This window comes from Heterodontus francisci, chromosome 15 (genome assembly GCF_036365525.1).
Source record: "Heterodontus francisci isolate sHetFra1 chromosome 15, sHetFra1.hap1, whole genome shotgun sequence".
Classification (NCBI taxonomy): domain Eukaryota; kingdom Metazoa; phylum Chordata; class Chondrichthyes; order Heterodontiformes; family Heterodontidae; genus Heterodontus; species Heterodontus francisci.
This window is the reverse complement of record NC_090385.1, coordinates 87049808-87073456: the sequence shown is the minus strand read 5'-3', so window position 1 is coordinate 87073456 and position 23649 is coordinate 87049808. Positions and strand designations below refer to the sequence as shown.

The window sequence follows — 23649 nt, the reverse complement described above, 5'->3', positions numbered from 1 at the left end:
TTGGCTAATCTGGTTTCTTGTAGAGTGCTTGTGACGAGGGAAATCTATGAGGTTTGTACAAAGGGAACAAGAGGGCACTGGGCCCTGCCATCACCAAAGTTGCTCCTCTGGAGCCAGCAGGTGGTGAAGTACTCACTGACAGAAGTAAACACCTGTCCTGTTGAGATGAACAGAACAGCAAGCTGTACACCTGAGAGTCAGATATCTTCCAGTCTGCGCTCGACGCTCTCCCACAACTTACTGTCATGGATGAGTTAGATGAAGAACCCTCATCACTGGAGCATGAGAAGGCCATAGATCACCTTGCGAACAGAAGGGCACTGGTCAAGGATGGAATCCTAGCCGAACTGCTCAAGCACGGAAAGTCCCATCTATTGCCACACCTTTATGACCTCCTCCTCTGCTTGAAAGTAGCTTCTGTTCCATAGGAGATGCGTCATGCCAAAATCATCACGCTGTACCAGAACAAAGGCGACAGAGAAGACTACAACTAAAGGGGCATCTTGCTGCTGTGTCTCAGGGAAATCCTTTGCTAGGGTCATATTTAAAAGATTCTATTTACTTGTGGCCCGAGTGTACCCAGAAATGCAGAGCGGTTTCCATGCCGGCAGATCTACTGTGGACATGATCTTTTCCATATGCCAGCTACAAGAGAAATGTAGGGAACCGTGTATACCACTGTACTTTCGTAGATCTCACTAAGGCATTCGACACTGTCAGCAGAGCAGGGCTCTACAAGATTTTGGGAAAAATTGGCTGTCCACTGAAGCTCCTCTGTCTCATCCTCTCCTTCCATGACGACATGCACTGCACTGTACAGTTTGATGACTCCACTTCTGATAGTTTTGGAGTGAAAAATGAAGTGAAACAGGGTTATGTCCTCGCCTCCACTCTGGCATCATGATTTCCATGTTCCTGACCTTGGCCTTCCCTGCAGATATGGAAGGAGTCTATTTGCAAACTCGGTCAAATGACAAGCTCTACAATCTATCAAGGCTGAAAGCGAAAAACACATCACGTCCTGATCAGAGGATTCCTCTACACTGATGATGCTGCGCTAGTTGCTCTCACAGAAACTCAGCTACAAAGACTCATGGATTGTCTGTCTTGCCTGTAACTTGTTATCCTTGACTATAAGCGTCATGAAAACCGTGGTCATGGGACAAGGTGTTGCATCTCTGCCCCCTGATCACACTAAATAGTAACACCCCACTGGAAGTGGTTTGCAAATTCTACTACCTTGGGTCCACGGTGAGGGACATTCTGTCCCTTGATGCAGAGCTCGATACACGCATAGGGAAAACAGCTGCCAGCTTTGGCTGACTTGCGAAATGGGAGTGGGATAGCACCAAGCTGATCCTTGGGACCAAGCTGATGGTTTATAAGGCCTGTGTTCTCAACACCTTCCTGTATGGCTGTGAAACCTGGGTGAATAAAAACTCCATTGGAAAAGTGGTCTGTTTGTGACTAACTGAAGAGTTTAAGGAAAAAACATACCAAAAATAATGGGAACCAAGGGTCTGAGAGTGAGAAACTTGGCGCTTAATGTTAATAAGGAAAAAGTACTGGAGAAAATAATACTAAAAGAAGCTGAGAAGCAATTTAGCATAAGTGGACTGGAAACAGTCACCTTCATTTAGAAAGGCATACATAAATCAAGGAAAGTCAGCATGGATTTGCAAAGGGAATATCATGTCTGACTAACTTGATTGACTTTTTTGAGGAGGTGACAAATAGGGTTGGCCAGGGTGGTGCAGTGGATGTGGTTTTCATGGATTTTAGCAAGGCTTTTGGCAAAGACCCAATGGCGGACTGGTCTAAAAAGTAAAGGCCCTTGGGATCCAAGAGAGAGTGGCAAATTGGATCCAAAATTGGCTTAGTAGCAGGGTGCAAAGGATAACTGTTGCCGGGTATTATTGTACTGGAAGTCTGTTGCCAATGGGGTTTCGCAGAGCTTAGTACTCAGTCCCTTGCTTTTTATAGTTAATAATGATTTAGACTCAAATGTAAGGAGCATGATATAGAAGCTTGCGGATGATACAAAAATTGGTTTTGTGGTTGACGGTGAGGAGGAAAGCTTTAGACTGCAGGCAGATATAGGTGATCTGGTCAGTTGGGCAGAAAAGTGGAAAATGGAATTCAATCTAGAGGAGTGCAATTGGAGTATTACATTTTGGGCAGTGCAACAAAGTGAGGCGATATACAATAATTGGGAGGATATGGAGTAGTGTGGAGGAACCTTGAAGTATATGGCCACAGATCCTTAAAGGTAGCAGGACAGGTCGCTAAGGTGTTAAGAAGGCAGATGGCATGCTTTCCTTTATTAGCTGAGACATAGAGAATAAAAACTGGGAGGTTATGCTTGAACTGTACACAACATTGTAGCATTGTAGAAGCATTGTGCACTGTGAGGAAGATAGTGTGGAACTTCAAAAGGACATAGACAAGTTGGTGGAATGGGCAGACAAGTGGCAGATGAAGTTCAATGTGGAGAAATGTGAAGTGATTCATTTTGGTAGGAAGAACATGGAGAGGCGATATAAAATAAAGGATGCAACTCTAAAGGGGGTGCAGGAGCAGAGGGACCTGGGTGTATATGTGCATAAGTCATTGAAGGTGGCAGGGCAGGTTGAGAGAGCTAGGCTTTATTAATACGGGCATAAAGTGCAAGAGCAAGGAGGTTATATTGAACTTGTATAAAACGCTGGTTGGGTCTCAACTGGAATATTGCACCCAGTTCTGGGCGCCACATTTAAGGGAAGATGTGAAGGAGTTGGAGCGAGTGCAGAAAAGATTCATGAGGATGGTTCCAAGGATGGGGAACTTCATTTACAAAGATGGATTGGAGAAGTTGGTACTGTTTTCCTTGGAGATGAGAAGACTGAGAGGAGATTTGATAGAGGTATTCAAAGTCATGAGGGGTCTGGACAGAGTAGATAGGGAAGAATCAAGAATGAGGGGGCACAGATTTAAGGTAATTGGCAAAAGAAGCAATGGCGACATGAGGAAACTTTTTTTCTTGCAGTGAGTGGTTAGGATCTGGAATGCACTGCCACTGTGCTGTGTGGTGGAGGCAGTTTCAATCGAGGCATTCAAAAGGGAATTAGATAGTTATCTGAAAAGGAAGAATGTGCAGGGTTATGGGGAGAAGACGGGGAGTGGCACTGGGTAAATTGCTCACTCGGAGAACCGATGCAGACACGATGGGCCAAATGGCTGCCTCCTGTGCTGTAACAATTCTGAGATTCTGAACTAGTTAATTCTGTGACTTACATCTACCAGGAAAAGAATCTCAATAATTTCCATCTTCACTGTCTGTAGCACATTTTGGCTATATCCTGGCAGGACAAAATCGCAAATGTGGCACTCCTGTCGAAGGCAGAGCTCCCAAGTGTGTTGGCAGTAATCAAACAGATGCGGCTTCGGTTGATCGGACACATCCACAGGATGGATGACGGTCGCGTACCCACGGACCTTCTGTATGGTGAGGTAGCCAGGACCAGATGACCAGTGGGGTGCCCAAAGCTCCGCTTCGAGGATGTTTGCAAGCGTGACATGAAGGCCCTAAATGTTAACTATTGTGTTTGGGAGTCACTAGCTGGCGAAAGAGGAAAATGGCGACACATCCTGTGGACTGGTGCATACTACCATGATGACCAGTTGGCAGCTTCACATGCAGCACTTATGGCAGAACCTGCCTTTCAAGGATTGGCCTTCTCAGCCATCAGCAAACGTGCACCAAGAGAAGACACCCCACCTAAATGGATTGCTTGCTGCGCGTCCATCATCTTTTTCATAAATGGAACGATGTCAGCCTATCTTAATCCAATCATATTCATCTATTTCTCTCCCTGAAAATTTAGAAGTGAGGGATAGTAAGTACTGTTAACTTCCTGGTTTCTTGTGTGTGTGACTGCATCAATGTGATTGGCTGCTTACCTGCTTGCTAATATCACTGCTGCTGCATGGCAAGGTATTATTAGATTTAAACTACTGTCATGAAAGGGGATAACCAAGCTAAAGAGGTCGCTAGATCTCTGTGGGCAGCTTTCTTCGTTGTCAGCAGCGAGCGCCGTTGCTTTGCCACTGACTGCAAAATCCAGCCCGCTGGCTGATTAGACACCATTCGTTTTCATTTCTCTGTGTGCTGAAACCTATGGTAAATAATTACAAATTCTTGGGGGCCCTCTGCAAATAATGGCATACTCTCAGGAGCCACTCCCGCCAACCCTGGCCCCTACAGTTTCTGCAGAAAAATCATACTGGCATTATAGGAAACATTAGGAAAGGGGATATGAGAATAGTGTTGGAAAAAGGCATTGAAGTGGATGATCAGCCATGATCATAATGAATGGCGGGGCAGGCTTGATGGGCTAAATGGCCTACTCCTATGTTCCTTTTTATTGATGTACAGCAACAAAGGAAACAAAAATGAATTCTACAGATAGTGTTCAGATATGCACTTTGTTTTGGAAACCTATACTATAGAGAATGTAGTGTGTTCTGAATAAACTCTGATTTGAGAATTCCTAGCTAACAGAAAGTAAGCACTTTCACTGTTGCCAGGAATAACAAGTAGTGATATTGCATTTTGTTACCGTGCACTAAGAATGACTGTTGAAGAAAATTCAAAACTTTAAGCAAAACCCAAAAATATTGGAAATGTTCAGCAAGCCAGATGAAGGGCTGTGCCTGAAAGGTCAGCATTGAGTATTCAACTGGTCATAAGCCATGTATTTTGACGAATTTTAGCAACATTCTGTGCACGTTCAAAAGAGAGCTTGACTATTGAGGTGATTTAACATAGCTTTGATAGCTTTCAGATACTTTACTAGTGTATTTAATGTTGTACAGAAAACTCTTCAAAGTGTAATTGGATATGAAGTGATGAGTAATGTGTGCAACCTGTCAAAGGTTGTTTGCCTTCGGATGAGTGATGGATTCGTGCATTGAAGCACCGTGCATCCAATGATAGCTGCCGAGTTCTGGGATGGAGCATGATTGTTAATGTGACTTGTTTCCTCCAATTAAAACTCCAGCGGTTGTAAATTAGTCTCCATCACCTTTTCTTGTTCATAGTCGTTTGTGGCTTTTATCCAAATCCCATGTTCTTAAAAGTAGACTGAAGTTGATTGGGTGACAAATCTAAATAAATATGGCTTGGACAATGCTGCTGTACACTAATTGTCTCATTTTAAAGTGTTTGCGCCTCTGCCACGAACACATTTGTGCTTTCGTTTGCTAACATGGCAAGGTGAAACCACTATTCAGGTATATCTCAATTGCCTCACATAACACTTGAATCGAGGCTTTAGTTTTATCAGGGATACACAGGCAGCTATGGCAGACCTTTGAACAGAAAATCTCTTCTGGCTCAGACATGGTAAGCTCCTGCATGTCAGTCAACAATTCAGCCTTTCTGATGAGCTTGGAGGTAGGCTATTCTTCATTGGATGACTTGGCTAACTGGGTTATAGTTTATATCAAAACCCAAGTGTCAAGTCCTTAACCTCAACAGTCATTCCCAAAATCTTTATATTGAAATTGCTTAACATAATTTTACAGAATTATAGAGCAAAGAAGGAAGCCATTTGACCCAAACAAAAGCAAAATACTGCAGATGCTGGAGAACGGAAATAAAAGCAGAAAATGCTGAAAATACTCAGCAGGTCAGGCAGCATCTGTGGAGAGAGAAACAGTTAATGTTTTAGGTTGATTCTTCAGAACTAGAAAAAGTTACAGATGTAATATGTTTTATGTAGGTCAGATGAGTGTGGAAAAAGAACAAAAGGGAAGGTCTGTGATAGAGTGGAAGACGGGAAGCAGAAAATGACGAGTTGATGGGATAGAGCCAAAGGGAGTAATAAAGGGATAAGTAAAAAAAAATGTGTCCAGAGGCGGTGGGAATGGCAGAATAATGAACAGCTGCCATCCGGAAGCAAAAACAAGATCAAGACCGAAACATTGCAAAGAAAAGGAAGGGGGGCGGGTGGGAGGCAGAGGCAGAGATTACTGTCTGAAATTGATGAATTCAGTGAGTCCGGAAGACTGTAAAGTGCCTAATTGAAAGATGAAGTGCTGTTCCTCTAGCTTGCGTTGGGCTTCATTGGAACACTGCAGTAAGCTGAGGACAGAGATGCCAATGTGAGAGCAAGGTGGAGAATTAAAATGGCAGGCCACCAGAAGCTTGGGATCATGCTTGCGGACTGAATGGAGGCATTCTGCAAAGAGGTCACCCAATCTGCATTTGGTCTCCCCGATACAGAGCAGACTGCATTGTGAGCAGTGAATACAGTATACTAAATTGAAAGAAGTCCACATAAATTGCTGTTTCATCTGGAAGGAGTGTTTGGGGCCTTGAATGGTGAGGAGAGAGGAGGTAAAAGGGCAGGTGTTGCATCTCCTGCATGAAAAGGTGCCGTGGGAAGGCGACGGGGTGATAGAGGAGTGGACCAGGGTGTTACGGAGGAAATGGTTCATTCGGAATGCTGGGAGGGGAAGACTTGTTTGGTGGGATCATAGAGGAGGTGGGCAAAATGGCGGAGGAAAATCCTTTCAGTATGGAGGATGGTGGGGTGGAAGGTGAGGACAAGGGTAACCCTATCGTGGCTGTGGGAGGGAGGGGAGGGGAAGGGAAGAGCGTAGAAGTGCAGGAAATGGGTCAAACACGGTCAAGGGCCCTGTCGACCATGGTGAGGGGGAATCCTTGGTTGGAAAAAGGGAAACATTTCAGAAGCGCTGGTGTCGAAGGTTGCATCATCAGAACAGATGTGGCGGAGAAACTGGGAGAATGGAATGGAGTCCTTACAGGAGGTAGGGTGTGAGGAAATGTAGTCAGGGTTGCTGTGGGAGTCTTTGGGCTTATAATGAATATTTGTTGGTAGCATTTCCCCAGAAATAGAAACTGAAGTCGAGAAGTCAGAGATGGACCATGTGAAGGTGAGAGAAGGATGGGAATTAGAAGCAATATTGAAGTTTTCCAGTTCAGTTAAGCCATTTGTGCATGTGTCAGCTCGTTGACAGCTATCCAATTTGTCCCACACCCCTCCTTTTTCCCTATAGCCCTGAAAATTTTCCTTTTCAAGTCACTTTTGGAAAGTTACTATTGAAACTGCTTCCACCACACTCTCAGGCAATGCGTTTCAAATCATAACTTGTTGCATAAAAGCATTTCTTCTCATCTTCCCTGTAGTTCTTTTATTTTTATTTAAAATAAACTATTGTTTATGAGTGACTGGGCTTTAGAAATGTAGGCAGTGTAGTGAATTGCAGTAACTGCATACTTATATTGGTACCTTTGGTCTCCTTAAGGGATGACGCATATTTAACAGTATTTTCTTTTCAGGTAAATGACCATCATTTACCTATGATATGATATATGAAACCTATACTCATTGTGTAAATAAGATGCAGAAATTATGTATATTTATCTTACAGTTTCTGCACAGGTAATTCTTGAATTTATGCTCATTTAATTTTGTTTGGTTCCTTTTTAGAATTCATTAGGCAAATGGGAGTGTGCAATAGAAATTGTCGCAGTATTGAAATCTGCTTCAATTTATTCAGATTTTCAAATTTCAATTTTAAATTTCTTTCAGAATAATTTGTAACTATTTAAATTGCTTGTTAATGATTTTGTCTTGGCCCTGTGTATCTTCTCTTGATATTTTTTAAAAATAAGCATTTGGCACCTTGAATCTGTAATAATGGTAAATGGATTGGCAGATAAACAGAGTCACAATTTCATGATTAAAAGTCAAAATCGATTTTTAATGTATGGTATTAGGAGTCAATAATTTCGTCTGCCTATCAGAAATCGTAGATCAGTAACATTCGCGCCACACAAGTGCCCGGCAGTGATCATCTCAAACAAGAGAGAATCTAACCATCTCCCCTTGAAGTTCAATGGCATTACGATCGTTGAATTCCCCACAATCAACATCCTGGGGGGTTACCGTTGACCTAAAACTGAACTGGAGGAGCAATATAAATACCGTGGCTACAAGAGCAGGTCAGAGGCTAGGAATCCTGTGGCGAGTAACTCTCCTCCTGACTCCCCAAAGCCTGACCACCATCTCCAAGGCACAAGTCAGGAGTGTGATGGAATACTCTCCACCTGCATGGATGGGTGCAGCTCCAACAACACTCAAGAAGCTTAACACCATCCAGGACAAAGCAGCTCGCTTGATTGGCATCCCATCCACAAACATTTACTCCCTCCACCACTGACGCACAGTGGCAGCAGTGTGTACCATCTTCGAGATGCACTGCAGCAATGCACCAAGGCTCCTTAGAAGCACAAGGACAGCAGACGCATGGGAACACCACCACCTGCAAGTTCCCCTCCAAGCCAAACACCATCCTGACTCGAAACTATATCGCTGTTCCTTCACTGTTGCTGTGTCAAAATCCTGGAAGTCCCTTCCTAACAGCACTGTGGGTGTACCTACCCCACGTGGACTGCAGCGGTTCAAGAAGGCAGCTCACCACCACCTTCTCGAGGGCAATTAGGGATGGGCAATAAATGTTGGCCTAGCCGGTGATGCCCACATTCCCATGAATGAATAATAAAAAACGTAACCCTGCCCTTGATCCAAAATGCTAGGTATTGTAGCCAGATTTTGTTTATAAATTGCATTTTTGAAGTAGACTGGGAGCAAGGATTTTGCGTGTCGCCCTATAGTCTGATAAGTTCTGGATAGTGATTACACAGATACAGTCCATGTTTCAATTTTCAGTTACACCGAAAGAGAACTTTATAGTCACTTTAGTCAGCGGTAAAGGCCGGCTACCAGATCCGAACCCGACTGGACCGGGTGACGTGTCGGGTCACACTTCCAGGTCTGGCGTTCGTGGTCGGGTCGGACATGCTTTATCATAACCTCCAGGTAAGTGGCTCCACTGTTAATGTAATTTTTGGACTAGAAAGGTGGTTTTGTTAGTTATTTTAAGCTTGTGCAGATAAGCAACAAAGTGAAAAACGGAAGGTAGGTTAACTTATGATTGGGTCAGGCGCGGGAAAAAATTGAAGGACTTGGGCCGGGTCGGGCTCGGCGTCGGATGTGGTTCTGTCAAGCTCAGGTCGGGTTTCATTTGCAGACCCGAGTTGGCATTTAGTCGGCGGTCTTCATGAGGTCAATGTATAAGCTGTCCCTGACTGGTGGTTTTAAAATATAGTCATCGAGTTATACAGCACAGAAACAGGCCCTTCAGCCCATTGTGTCTCTGCTGGCCATCAAGCACCTAACTATTCTAATCCCATTTTCTCTCACTTGGCCCGTAGCCTTGTAAGCTATGGCATTTCAAGTGCTCATCTCAATGCTGCTTAAATGTTGTGAGGGTTCCTGCCTCTACCACCCCTTCAGGCAGTGCGTTCCAGATTCCAACCACCCTCTGGGTGAAAGAATTTTTCCTCAAATTCCCTCTAAACATCCTGCCCCTTACCTTAAATCTATGCCCCCTGGTTATTGACACCTCCGCTAAGGGAAAAAGTTTCTTCCTATCTAATCTATCAATGCCCTTCATAATTTTGTATACCTCAATCATGTCCCCCCTCAGCCTTCTCTGCTCTGAGGAAAACAACCCTAGCCTTTTCAGTCTCTCTTCATAGCTGAAATACTCCAGCGCAGGCAACATCCTGGTGAATCTCCTCTGCACTCTCTTCAGAGCAATCACATCCTTCCTGTAGTGTGGTGCCCAGAACTGTACACAGTACTCCAGCTGTGGTCTAACTAGCATTTTATACAGCTCCATCATAACCTCCCTGTTCTTATGTTCTGTGCCTCGGCTAATAAAGGCAAGTATCCCATATGCCTTCCTAACCACCTTATCTACCTGTGCTGCTGCCTTCAGTGATCTATGAACAAGTACACCAAGGTCCTTCTGTACTTTCTGGGGTCCTACCATCCATTGTATATTCCCATGCCTTGTTAGTCCTCCCAAACTGCATCACCTCACACTTCTCTGGATTAAATTCCATTTGCCACTGCTCTGCCCATCTTACCAGCCCATCTATATTGTCCTGTAATCTAAGGCTTTTCTCCTCACTATTTATGACACCACCAATTTTCATGTCATCTGCGAACTTACTGATCATATCTCCTATATTCACATCTAAATCATTAATGCACACTACAAATAGCAAGGGTCCCAGCACTGATCCCTGCGTTACACCACTGGTCACAGGCTTCCACTCTCAAAAACAACCCTCCACCATCACCCTCTGCCTCTTGTCACTAAGCCAGTTTTGGATCCAAATTGCCCTGGATCCCATGGCATCTTACCACCTTAACCAATCTCCCATGAGGGACCTTATCAAAAGCCTCACTGAAGTCCGTGTAGACTACATCAACTGCTTTACCCTCATCTACACATCTAGTCACCGCCTCTCAAAATTCAATCAAGTTAGTTCGATACGATCTCCCCCTGACAAAGCCATGCTGACTATCCCTGATTAATCACTGCCTTTCCAAATGGAGATTAATCCTGTCCCTCAGAATTTTTTCCAATTGCTTCCCAACCACTGATGTTAGACTCAGCGGCCTGTAATTACCTGGTTTATCCCTGCTACGCTTCCTGAATAACGGTACCGCATTCGCTGTCCTCCAGTCCTCAGATACCTCTCCTGTGGCCAGAGAGGATTTGAAAATTTGTGTCAGAGCCCCTGCTATCTCCTCTCTTGCCTCACATAGCAGCCTGGGATACATCTCATCTGGGCCTGGGGATTTATCCACTTTTAAGCCCGCTAATACAGCTAATACTTCCTCCCTTTCAATGCTAATTTGTTCAAGTATATCACAATCCCCCTCCCTGATCTCAACACCTACATCGTCCTTCTCCATAGAGAGCACAGATGAAAAGTAATCATTTAACACCTCACCATGTCCTCCGGCTCCACACACAGATTGCCACTTTGGTCCCTACTCTTTCCCTGGTTATCCTCTTGCCCTTAATATACTTATAAAACGCCTTAGGATTTTCTGTTATCTTGCCCGCGAGTGTTTTTTCATGTCCCCTCTTCGCTCTCCTAATTACTTTTTTAAGCTGTAAGCTATGGTTAAAAGAAAATGTGTTAAAAAGCCAGTGCATAGCTATCTCACTTCCTCACATTTCAGATTACGGGGTTATTTCATTTTCAATTAGTGTCTGGCTGTCACACAATTGACTGTATGGGAATAGCTTGCAAATCAGTAGAATGACTATGCGTGCTGTTTTGTTGACATGGCAATCAGCACTTGAAACTTCAGGTATTTTTAAGGGAGCAATGACATTGTAGCAAATACTGATACAGTAAGATTGTAAATGTAGCGAGTGTCAGGACATAACAGGACACTGGAGTAAAGCAGAAGGAGACACCCTGGAGGAGATGGTTTCACTTTGTTTCACATTGGAGCAGCTTCAGGTCTATGTTTGATATATATATATATAGTGGGGTAGGCAGTGGCGTAGTGGTATTATCACTGGACTCGTAACCCAGACACCCAGGGTATTTCTCTGGGGACATGGGTTCAAATCCCACCACAGCAGAAGGTGGAATTTGAATTTCACTAATTAAACCGTGAGAGAGAGAGAGGAGCCAGAGCAGCCCGAGGAGCAACAGGACCGGAGGTTTCATAAAAAAACGCACCAAAACCCGTGAGAGAGCGAGGAGCCAGAGCAGCCCGAGGAGCAACAGGACCGGAGGTTGCAAAAAAAACGCGCCAAAACCCGTGAATTACCTTTTGTTTCGGCGGACCAGGGGACTGCTGGGTAAGTAAAAACCTATATATTTGGGCAGTGGCTGAACCCGAGACACTACACGTGTAGTGTCTCCCACCCGCCTTCCTCCTCTAACCAAAAAAAAAGAACTCTGGTGTGTTGATAAGGTAAGCTTTTTTATTTCTTCTGTATCGTGTGATTGGTTAAAAATTTACTTTCTTTTTTTTTACTTACTTTTTTTGATTTATCTATTAATTGGTTATTTGAAAAATACCATAGCGGAGAAGTATCAGAAAGTATTTAACTCATAAATTTATATCAAGTAATAAAGTAATTAACTAAGTAGAGATGGCTGGGCAGGTAATGTGCTGTAGCTGTATGATGTGGGAGCTGGCTGACCCCATTGTGAACGGCAGGGACCACATCTGCAGCAAGTGTTGGTTGCTGGAAGAACTCCGGCTCAGAGTTGATGATCTGGAATCTGAGCTTCAAACACTGCGGCACATCCGGGAGGGGGAGAGTTACCTGGTCGTTTTGTTTCAGGAGGCAGTCACACCTGGTAGATTAAGTAATTAAAATTCAGTTAGTGATCAGGGACAACAGGGTGTGATTGCAAGTGAGGCAGGTAGGGGGATCCTGAGTTCAGGAGTGGAGGAGCCTCAGCCTTTAACCTTATCCAACAGGTACGAGATACTTGCTCCCTGTGTGGATGAGGAAAAGGGCTGCGGGGAGGATGAGCCAACTGACCATGGCACCATGGTGCAGAAGGCCATTCAAGAGGGGGGGAGCAAAAAGACAAGTGGTAGTTATAGGGGATTCTATAATTAGGGGGATAGATAGTATCCTTTGCAAGCCAGATCAGGAGTCCCGCATGGTGTGTTGCCTGCCCGATGCCAGGGTGCAGGACATCTCTGACCGGCTTGAAAGGATGTTGGAGCGGGAGGGGGAGGATCCAGTTGTTGTGGTCCACGTTGGGACTAACAACATAGGCAAGGCTAGGATGGAGGACCTGTTTGGGGATTATAAAGCACTAGGAACGAAATTAAGGAACGAAATTAAGGAACAGGTCCTCGAGGGTCATAATCTCCGGATTACTGCCCGAGCCACGTGCAAATTGGCTTAGGGATAAGAATATTAGGGAAGTAAACACGTGGCTAAGGGAGTGGAGTGGGAAAGAGGGGTTCCATTTCATGGGGCATTGGCATCAGTTTTGGAACCGGGAGGATCTGTACCGATGGGACGGTCTCCACCTAAACTGATCTGGAACCAGTGTTCTAGCGAAACGGATAAATAGGGTGGTCTCTAGGACTTTAAACTAGTGACTCGGGGGGAAGGGAAAGGGAAAACGACAGGGAGTATGATGGTAAATAAAAAGGTAAGCAGCAGGTTAACGTGTGCAGGAGGGTTTAAGTTCAAGGCAGACTATGAAAGAAGCAGAAAGGAAGGATAACTCAGGAGTTATTATTAGAGATGTTGGGAATCATGAGGGTAAGAAAGCTAGCATAAAGGCACTTTACCTGAATGCTCATAGCATTCGTAATAAGGTTGATGAGTTAACGGCACAAATCATCGCGAATGAATATGATTTGGTAGCCATTACGGAGACATGGTTACAGGTTGGTCATGACTGGGAGTTAAATATCCAGGGGTACCAGACTATTCGGAAGGACAGACAGGAAGGTAAGGGAGGTGGTGTAGCTCTGATGTTCAAGGACGACATCAGGGCGGTGCTGAGAGATAATATAGGTTCTATGGAGAATGAGGTTGAATCCATTTGGGTGGAAATTAGAAACTCTAAGAAGAAAAAGTCATTGATAGGCGTAGTCTATAGGCCACCAAATAATAACATCACATTGGGGCAGGCAATAAACAAAGAAATAACTAATGCCTGTAAAAATGGTACGGCAATTATCATGGGGGATTTTAATCTACATGTAGATTGGTCGAACCAGCTCAGTCAGGGTAGCCTTGAGGAGGAGTTCGTTGAGTGTATCCGTGATAGTTTTCTTGAACAGTATGTAATGGAACCGACGAGGGAGCAAGCTATCCTAGATCTAGTCCTGTGTAATGAGACAGGAATAATTAATGACCTCATAGTTAGGGATCCTCTTGGAAGGAGTGATCACAATATGGTTGAATTTAAAATACAGATGGAAAGTGTGAAGATAAAATCCAAGACCAGGGTCCTGCACTTGAACAAGGGGGACTACAATAGAATGAGGGAGGACTTGGCTAAAGTAGACTGGAAACAACGATTTTATGGTGGGACAGTTGACGAGCAGTGGAGGACTTTCAAAGCAATTTTTCAAAGTGCTCAGCAAAAGTATATTCCAGTGAAAAGGAAGGACTGGAAGAAAAAGGGTAATCTGTCATGGGTGTCTAAGGAAATAAGGGAGGCTATCAAATTGAAAGAGAAGGCATACAAAGTGGCCAAAAACAGCATGAAACTAGAAGATTGGGAAAACTTTAAAGGTCAACAGAAAGCCACAAAAAGAGCTATAAAGAAAAGTAAGATAGAACATGAGAAAAAAACTAGCACAGAATATAAAGACTGACAGCAAAAGTTTCTATAAATATATAAAACGAAAAAGAGTGGCTAAAGTAAACGTTGGTCCTTTAGAGGATGAGAAGGGGAATTTAGTTATGAGATATGATGAAATGGCCGAGGCATTGAACAGGTATTTTGTATCGGTCTTCACAGTGGAGGACATTAATAACATGCCAGTAATTGACAAAGAGACGAATGTAGGTGAGGACCTGGAAACAATCATTATTACGGAAGAGGTAGTGTTGGGCAAGCTAATGGAGCTAAGGATTGATAAGTCTCCTGGCCCTGATGGAATGCATCCCAGGGTACTAAAAGAGATGGCGGGAGAAATAGCAGGTGCACTGGTGGTAATTTTCCAAAGTTCGCCGGACTCTGGGGTGGTCCCAGCAGATTGGAAAACAGCAGATGTGACGCCACTGTTTAAAAAGGGAGGTAGACAAAAGATGGGGAATGATAGACCGGTTAGCTTAACCTCTGTAGTGGGGAAGATGCTTGAGTCTATTATCAAGGAAGAAATAGCAGGGCATCTCAATAGAAATTGTCCCTTTAGGCAGACGCAGCATGGGTTCATGAAGGGCAGGTCAGCTTGACAAATCTTTTGGAATTCTATGATGACATTACGAGCAAGGTGGACAATGGGGACCCAGTGGATGTGGTGTACCTAGATTTCCAAAAGGCCTTCGACAAGGTGCCGCACAAGAGGCTGCTGCATAAGATAAGGATGCATGGCGTTAGGGGTAAAGTATTAGCATGGATAGAGGATTGGTTGACTAACAGGAAGCAGAGAGTGGGGATAAATGAGTGCTATTCTGGTTGGCAATCAGTCACTAGTGGTGTGCCTCAGGGATCGGAGTTGGGACCGCAATTATTTACAATTTATATAGATGATTTGGAGTTGGAGACCACGTGTAGGGTGTCAAAGTTTGCAGATGACACTAAGATGAGTTGCAGAGCAAAGTGTGCAGATGACTGTGAAACTTTGCAGAGGAACATAGATACATTGAGTGAGTGGGCAAAGGTCTGGCAGATGGAATACAATGTTAATAAATGTGAAGTCATTCATTTCGGTAGGAGTAACAGTAAAAAGGATTATTACTTGAATGGTAAAAAGTTGCAGCATGCTGCTATGCAGAGGGACCTGGGTGTCCTTGTGCATGAATCGCAGAAGGTTGGTCTGCAGGTACAGCAAGTAATTAGGAAGGCAAATGGAATTTTGTCCTTCATTGCTAAAGGGATTGAGTTTAAAAGCAGAGAGGTTATGTTGCAGCTGCATAAGGTACTGGTGAGGCCACACCTGGAGTACTGTGTGCAGTTTTGGTCTCCTTACTTGAGAAAGGATGTACTGGCACTGGAGAGGGTGCAGAGGAGGTTCACTAGGTTGATTCCGGAGTTGAGGGGGTTGGTTTATGAGGAGAGACTGAGTAGATTGGGATTATATTCATTGGAATTCAGAAGAATGAGGGGGGATCTTATAGAAACATATAAAATTATGAAGGGAATAGATAAGATACAAGTAGAGAGGATGTTTCCCCTGGCAGGTGAAGCTAGGACAAGAGGGCATAGCCTCAAGATTAGAGGGAGCAGATTTAGGACTGAATTAAGAAGGAACTTCTTCACCCAGAGGGTTGTTAATCTATGGAATTCCTTGCCCAGTGAAGTAGTTGACGCTTCTTCAGTAAACGTTTTTAAAGCTAAGGTAGATAACTTTTTGAACAATAAAGGAATTAAGGGATACGGTGAGAGTGTGGGTAAGTGGATCTGAGTCCACGAAAAGATCAGCCATGATCTTATTGAATGGCGGAGCAGGCTCGAGGGGCCGGACGGCCTACTCCTGCTCCTAGTTCTTATGTTCTTAGTTCTTATAAAAGCTAGTCTAATGATGGCCATGAAACCCTTGTCGATTGTTGTAAAAACCCATCTGGTTTCTAGGGAAGGAAATCTGCTGTCCTTACCTGGTCTGGCCTACATGTGACTCCAGACCCACAGCAATGTGGTTAACTCTTACATGCCCTCTGAAACGGCCTAGCAGGCCACTCAGTTGTACCTAACCGCTACGAAGTCAATCAAAAGGAATGAAACCAGACGGACTACCCGGCATTGACCTATGCGCCGGAAACGACAACGGCAAGCCCAGCCCTGTCGACCCTGCAAAGTCCTCCTTACTAACATCTGGGGGCTTGTGCCAAAGTTGGGAGAGCTGTCCCACAGACTAATCAAGCAATAGCCTGACATAGTCATACTCACGGAATCATACCTTACACACAATGTCCCAGACACTGATATCACCATCCCCGGGTATGTCCTCATCCCACCGGCAGGACAGACCCACCGGAGGTGGTGGCACAGTGGTATACAGTAGGGAGGAAGTTGCCCTAGGAGTCCTCAACATTGACCCCGGACCCCATGAAGTCTCATAGCATCAGGTCAAACATGGACAAGGTAACCTCCTACTGATGACCACCTACTGCTCTCCCTCAGCTGATGACTCAGTACTCCTCCATGTTGAAGACCACTTGGAGGAAGCACTGAGGGTGGCAAGGGCACAAAATGTACTCTGGGTGGGGGACTTCAATGTCCATCACCAAGAGTGGCTCAGTAGCACCACTACTGACCGAGCTGGCCGAGTCCTAAAGGACATAGCTGCTAAACTGGGTCTGCGGCTGGAGGTGGGGGAACCAACACGAGGGAAAAACATACTGGACCTCGTCCTCACCAATCTGCCTGCCACAGATGCTTCTGTCCATGACTGTATTGGTCGGAGTGACCACCGCACAGTCCTTGTGGAGACGAAGTCCTGCCTTCACATCAAGGATACCGTCCATCGTGCTGTGTGGCACTATCACTGTGCTAAATGGGATAGATTTCGAACAGATCTAGCAATGCAAAACTGGGGCATCCATGAGGCGCTGTGGGCCATCAGCAGCAGCAGAATTGTACTCAGCCACAATCTGTGACCTCATGGCCCGGCATATCCCCCACTCTACCATTACCATCAAGCCAGGAGACCAACCCTGGTTCAATGAAGAGTGCAGGAGGGCATGCCAGGAACAGCACCAGGCATACCTCAAAATGAGGTGTCAACCTGGTGAAGCTACAATACAGGACTAACTGCGTGCCAAACTGAGTAAGCAGCATGCCATAGACAGAGCCAAGTGATCCTATAACCAACGGATCAGATCTAAGCTCTGCAGTTCTGCCACATCCAGCCGTGAATGGTGATGGACAATTAAACAACTAACTGGAGGAGGTGGCTCCACAAATATCCCTATCCTCAATGATGGGGGAGCCCAGCATATCAGTGCGAAAGATATGGCTGAAGCATTTGCAACAATCTTCAGCCAGAAGTGCCGAGTTGATGATCCATCTTGGCCTCCTCCTGAAGTCCGCAGCATCACAGATGCCAGACTTCAGCCAATTCGATTCACTCTGCGTGATATCAAGAAACGACTGAAGGCGCTGGATACTGCAAAAGCTATGGGCCCTGACAATATTCCGGCAATAGTGCTGAAGACCTGTGCTCCAGAACTTGCCGCGCCCCTAGCCAAGCTGTTCCAGTACAGCTGCAACACTGGCATCTACCCTGCAATGTGGAAAATTGCCCAGGTATGTCCTGTACACAAAAAGCAGGACGTCCAACCCGGCCAATTACCGCCCCATCAGCCTACTCTCAATCATCAGTAAAGTGATGGAAGATGTCATCAACAGTGCCATCAAGCGGCACTTGCTTAGCAATAACCTGCTCAGTAATGTTCACTTTGGGTTCCGCCAGGGCCACTCAGCTCCTGACCTCATTACAGCCTTGGTTCAAACATGGACAAAAGAGCTTGAACTCCAGAGGTGAGGTGAGAGTGACTGCCCTTGACATCAAGGCAGCATTTGACCGAGTATGGCATCAAGGAGCCCTAGCAAAACTGAGGTCAATGGGAATCGGGGAAAACCCTCCGCTGGCTGGAGTCATACCTGGTGCAAAGGAAGATGGTTGTGGTTGTTGGAGGTCAATCATCTGAGCTACAGGACATCACTGCAGAAGTTCCTCAGGGTAGTGTGCTAGGCCCAACCATGTTCAGCTGCTACATCAATGACCTTCCTTCAATCATAAGCTCAGAAGTGGGGATGTTCGCTGATTGCACAATGTTCAACACCATTCGTGACTCCTCAGATACTGAAGCAGTCCGTGTAGGAATGCAGCAAGACCTGGACAATATCCAGGCTTGGGCTGATAAGTGGCAAGTAACATTCGCGCCACACAAGTGCCAGGCAATGACCATCTCCAACAAGAGAGAATCTAAATATCTCCCCTTGACATTCAACGGCATTACCATCGCTGAATCCCGCACTATCAACATCCTAGGGGCTACCATTGACCAGAAACTGAACATGTAAATACCGTGGCTACAAGAGCAGGTTAGAGGCTAGGAATCCTGAGGCGAGTAACTCACAACCTAACTCCCCAAAGCCTGTCCACCATCTACAAGGCACAAGTCAGGAGTGTGATGGAATACTCTCCACTTGCCTGGATGGGTGTAGCTCCAACAACACTCTAGAAGCTCGACACCATCCAGGACAAAGCAGCCCGCTTGATTGGCACCCCATCTACAAACATTCACTCCCTCCACCACCGACGCACAGTGGCAGCAGTGTGTGTACCATCTACAAGATGCACTGCAGCAATGCACCAAGGCTCCTTAGACAGCATCTTCCAAACCCGCGACCTCTACCAACTAGAAGGACAAGAGCAGCAAATACATGGGAACACCACCACCTGCAAGTTCCCTTCCAAGTCACACACCATCCTGACTTGGAACTATATCGCCGTTCCTTCACTGTCGCTGAGTCAAAATCCTGGAACTCCCTTCCTAACAGCACTGTGGGTGTACCTACCCCAAATGGACTGCAGCGGGTCAAGAAGGCAGCTCACCACCACCTCCTCAAGGGCAATTAGGGATGAGCAATAAATGCTGGCCTGGCCAGTGACGCCCACATCCCATGAATGAATAAAAAACAAATGTTGGAAATACTCAGCAGTTCTGGCAGCATCTGTGGAGAGAGAAGCAGAGTTAACGTTTCAGGTCAGTGACCTTTCATCAGAACTGGCTAAGGTTAGAAGTGTTATAGGTTTTAAGCAAATAAAGCCGGGTTGGGCAAGAGATAACCAGGGAAGGTGTTGATAGGACAGAGGCTCACAGAGAATAACTGACCAGAAGGTCGTGGAGCAAAGGCAACGGGTGTGTTAATGGTGTGGTGAAAGACAAAGCGTTGGTGCAGAGCGGGTGTTAAATGACGGAGTAATGAACGGCCCTGGCCAAAAGCACAAGCATGAAAAAAAAAGTGAGCAGGCACATGGTAAAAAAATGAATGATGAATCAAAATGAAATAAAGAAAAAATAAAAATACAAAAGGGGGGCCAGTCATGCTCTGAAATTATTGAACTCAATGTTTAGTCCAGTAGTCTGTAGCGTGCCTAATCGGTAAATGAGATACTGTTCTTCGCGCTTGCGTTGATGTTCACTGGAACACTGCAGCAAGCCCAGGGCAGAGATGTGGGCTTGAGAGCGGGGTGGTGGGGGCGGGGGGGTGTTGAAATGGCAAGCGACAGGAAGCTCGGGGTCATGTTTACGGACTGAGTGAAGTTGTTAGGCAAAGCGGTCACCTAATCTGCGTTTGGTCTCCTTAGTGTAGAGGAGACTACATTGTGAGCAGCGAATACAGTATACTAAATTGAAAGAAGTACAAGTAAATCGCTGCTTCACCTGCAAGTGTTTGGGGCCCTGGATATTGAAGAGAGAGAACGTAAAGGGGCAGGTATTACACCACCTGTGATTGCAGGGGAAGGTGCTGTGGGAAGGGGATGTGGTGTTGGGGGTAATGGAGGAGTGGACCAGGGTGTCGCAGAGGGAACGATCCATTTGGAATGCTGACTGGGGAGACAAAGGGAAGACGCGTTTGGTAGTGGTATCATGCTGGACATGGCAGAGGATGATCCTTTGGATGTGGAGGCTGGTGGGGTGGAAAGTGAGGACAAGGCGAACCCTATTGTGGTTCTGGGAGGGAGGGGAAGGGCTGAGACCAGAGCTACGGGAAATGGGCTGGACACGGTTGAGGGCCCTGTCAACCACAGTGGGGGGGAATCCTTGGTTGAGGAAAAAGGAAGACATATCAGAAGTGCTGATGTGAAAGGTTGCATCATCGGAACAGATGCGTCCGAGATGGAGAAACTGGGACAGTGGAATGGAGTCCTTCCAGGAGGCAGGGTGTGAAGAAGTGTAGTTGAGATAGCTGTGGCAGTTGGTGGGCTTATAATGAACATTAGTAGATCTATGTAAGTCTATTAGGTCTATGTTTGGTTTGGTTGACACAAAAGACAGCACAACTTTCAGCATTCTAACATGTGCTTCACTCTGTAAGCATCCATTTTTATTCTCCTGTGTCTGTGGGGATTTGTGGCCCTAGCCACTCGAGGGAGCTGATATAAATAGACTCACATCAAGTCACACGCAGGGTCTTCAAGGGAGTCTGTTCTGGTTATCATGACAGCACAGCAAACAAGTCATGTTCTCTTCACATACCAGAACATCTCCCTTTTTTGAATTACCTGTCCAAAAGAATGAGTAAAGTTGTACAGTGATCCCAAGCACAGCACAAAAACAAACAACAGATGTATAAGTGTATGATCGTTTTTATTTCAACAGAGTCCTTTAGTGCTCATTGTGATGTTTTCTGTTCAGTGAGCCAATAAAACTAAGTCTTTGTGCATCATTAAATGTGTATTCAGTGTTCTCTAGCGATTGACTAACGTTCTCAAACCTGAATAGACAATTTCAAAAAAACCCTTGAGTTTAGTAAAAGAATTTCGTATGTTTTAGTAGGCACGCTTAGCTTACTTGGTGACTAATTCCTCATACTTGGCTGGCATCTTGATATTCTGCGTCGATCTAGTAGACCTAATCGGCCAGCTTTGCTGTGCTGCCATCAGAGGTGTTGTGACCATTGATTTTTCTGCTCTGGGTCTCATGGATGCAGATGCTCTTTGATGTTTCTGAAGCTGGCATTTGTCAGTCCCAGCTTTGACTGATGTGCTAACAGTTGCTGCTGAATAGGAAGGTTTTTCCTTACTCTCTCCTCTCTGAGCTGCCATCTGATGTGCTTCTCGCTAATTCTGTCGTGTGGGCTGACTCACTCGCTCAGATTGAGCTCGAGGTTGTATTCATTTATCTGTCAATCTGAAAAAATTATGATTTCTCCTGTAGACTTGTCCTGTCCTCTGTCTGAATTGGGTAGGATCTGGGTCCTACTTTGTCTTTACACCAGCCTAGCCTCCATTCCAGGCCTTGACTCACTGGCTGGATTCTGACCGGCTGTCCTATCTCCAGCTCTGGAAGGTTGACTGCATCTTTGCTTTGTCATACTGCTTCTTTGCTTGTCGTTTTCTGTGTCGAATGTTCTCAGTTACCCCTTCTACTACATGTGATTTTAGTAGTCCCTCAGCTGTAGGCAGCAGCCTGCTGATGCGATGAGACATCATTCTCTGTGCCGGGCCGCTTCCATTTTCATTGGGCGTGTTGCGACAATCTAGAACTGCTAGGTAGGCATCTCACCCATCTTTTGAAGTCTTGAGTATTTTCTTTGCAATTCTCACTGCTCCTTCAGCCTTCCTGTAACTCTGACTGTGTCGTGATGATGTTGTGATTGATATGCTTGATGTGCTTGAATTCTTCATACTCTCTTGCCACAATTGGGGCCCATTGCCATTTATTACCTTATCTGGCCTTTCCTACCTTGCAAACTGGACCTTTTGTCTATTTGACTATTACTGTATCAGTGGTGTCACCAGTTAGCTGATCCACCTCCCAGTAATCGCTGTAGTGATCTACTGTAATCAGGTAGTCCCACTCCAGCAGCTAAACAGATCTAGTGACACAACACTCCAGGGATGTGACTGTATGTCATATGCCATCATTGGCTCTTTCTGCTGCTTTGCCTGAAATGCATTGAATGTGCTACTTTGTGTCACCTTTTGTCCCTCAGTTGTGCAACCATTCCCAGCCAGAAAAGAACATCTCTGGCTCGTCTGACGCAAATGTCTACTCAAAGGTTACTGTTGTAGATTCTGTCCAACATCAATGGCTGCATTGTTTTCGACAATGACTTTCATGTCCTTGTAGAGAATTCCATTCTGCATTGTTGTCTCCTCTCTGAACTGGTACTTCTGTTTTGTCATCTGGCCATCCACTCATCACCATGGACGTCAGTGTTTATGGCGTCTGATCCCTCAAAGTCTCTTTCTGGAGCTGGATGGATATTGCATTGCTCATTCTCAAAGTAGACTGGTTGATTAATCTGTTTGATTTCATTGTAAATTTGATCAGCCTTTCTGCTGTAGGGTTCATGTATGTAGTCTCTACTTGGTCAGCTATGTAAATCTCCTTCCCTGGACAGTACTTGACATCTGTTTTCTGAGCATTATTCTTTGAAGCCTCTTTGGTGCACTGTGAATAGCTTGGCTGAAGATTGGAACAAGTGGCTTGTGATCATTGTGCACCGTGACCTTTCTTCCTTTTATGTACTGGTCAAACCTCACACAGTTGAAGACTATGGCCAAACATTTCTTCTCTATTTGAGTATAGTTGCATTCTGCTTTGCTCAAGGCTCGTGAGGCAAAGGCTGGCCATTCTGAAGAAGGGTAGCTCCAAGTCCTTTCTCTGATGCATCACATTGGATTGTGACCACTTCATGCAAGCTGTGATATTTCATCACTGGAGCTCGCGTGAGAAGTTGTTTGAGCTCATGTCCTGTTTGAGTGTGGTGTTCTAGCCACACAAAGTGAACATCTTCGTCTGTCAATAGTCTTAGTGGCTGTGCAACATAGGGCAGTCTGGGTAGGAACTTTGCCAGGTATGTAACATACCCAAGAAGACGCTGCATTGCGGCCTTATCTTTAGGGGCTGGCATCTCCATGATGGTCTTCATTTTGTCTGGATCTTGGTGTAGGCCATCGGTGGGTGTCCCATATAAGGCACTGATGAGACAAAATTGAAGCTTCTTCCTGTTCAACTTCAGGTTGACTTCTCTTGCTCTCTGCAGGAACTTGGTTAAGTTCTGGTCATGGTCTGCTACTGCTTCCTGGAGGGTGTCACCACTGCTAAATTCCAGAAAGTCATCAGCTATGACATCAACACCATCTAAGCCTTCAATAATTTCATGCTGGCATTGTTGAAACTCTTCCGGGGCATTTGATATCCCAAACTGCAAACATGTCCATCTGTACCGGCCGTAACATTGTGAGAAGACTGCTCTCCTCGTCTCGTTTCACTTTCCAAAACCTGTCTTTAGCATCAAGAACTGAGAAGACATGAACTTAGCCTCGGTAAGATGTTATTCACAGGGGCAATAGGGTAGTGCAGGGA

General features: G+C 45.3%; 1 protein-coding gene across 1 annotated transcript in view; it reads left to right on the top strand.

Moving 5' to 3' along the window:
• Window positions 1-23649, top strand: part of rps6kal (ribosomal protein S6 kinase a, like) — a 182660-nt gene that overhangs the window by 42278 nt on the left and 116733 nt on the right. The window lies entirely within an intron of this gene.